Source organism: Triticum aestivum, chromosome 1B (assembly GCF_018294505.1).
Source record: "Triticum aestivum cultivar Chinese Spring chromosome 1B, IWGSC CS RefSeq v2.1, whole genome shotgun sequence".
In the NCBI taxonomy this organism is placed as follows: domain Eukaryota; kingdom Viridiplantae; phylum Streptophyta; class Magnoliopsida; order Poales; family Poaceae; genus Triticum; species Triticum aestivum.
Window position 1 is genome coordinate 549,477,162 of NC_057795.1, and position 743 is coordinate 549,477,904.

Sequence of the window (743 nt, forward strand, 5' to 3'; positions counted from 1 at the left end):
ATAGCTATCCTCCGCATCAAGATACTCATCACTAGGAGTAGAAGGAGTGAAAAGAGGAGGATTTGATCGTGGAGTTACCCTGACCTTGTCAGAAGAGCTTTGGTCCTCTCCTTCTTCAACCATGGCCTTTGCCATTAGGCATTTGTGAGCGTTGGCCTTGTAATCTTTCATGTAGTTGTAGGTGACCACGTCACCACTCTTGTTTACTAACCTCAAGGTGTTTTGAGAGTCTTGAGCAACTCCGGCAACACCACTAACATCATCCGGATCAGATTCTTCTTGAGCAACCATTGCCTTTCCATCTCTCTTCTTGAGCTTGGAGTTCAAAGGATTTGGCAACTTCTTCTTGGGAAAGGTCTTGGGAAACCTTGGTTTATCTTCTCTCTTCTCATAAGGGCACTCGTTGGAGAAGTGATTGGTTTCTTCACAGTTGTAGCATTTTCTTACTTTCTTCTTTTGAAATCTTCCCTTGAATTTTCCCGCGCTAAACTTCTTGACAAAAGAGCCATGTCTTCATATGAAGGGCCTTCGTCGGATTCAATCTCAGCACCATCTTCATCATCATCATCATCATCATCTTCTTCTTCACTTTGCTCATCTTCACATACATGCTTGGCCGTCAATGCAAGATTGATCTTTGATGATGGGGAACCATGCATGGCAAGATGTTTTATGGCATTATCCTTTGACTCTTCAAATAGTTGGAAGGTGGATATGATGTCATTTGTAGTCATTTCCTTGAA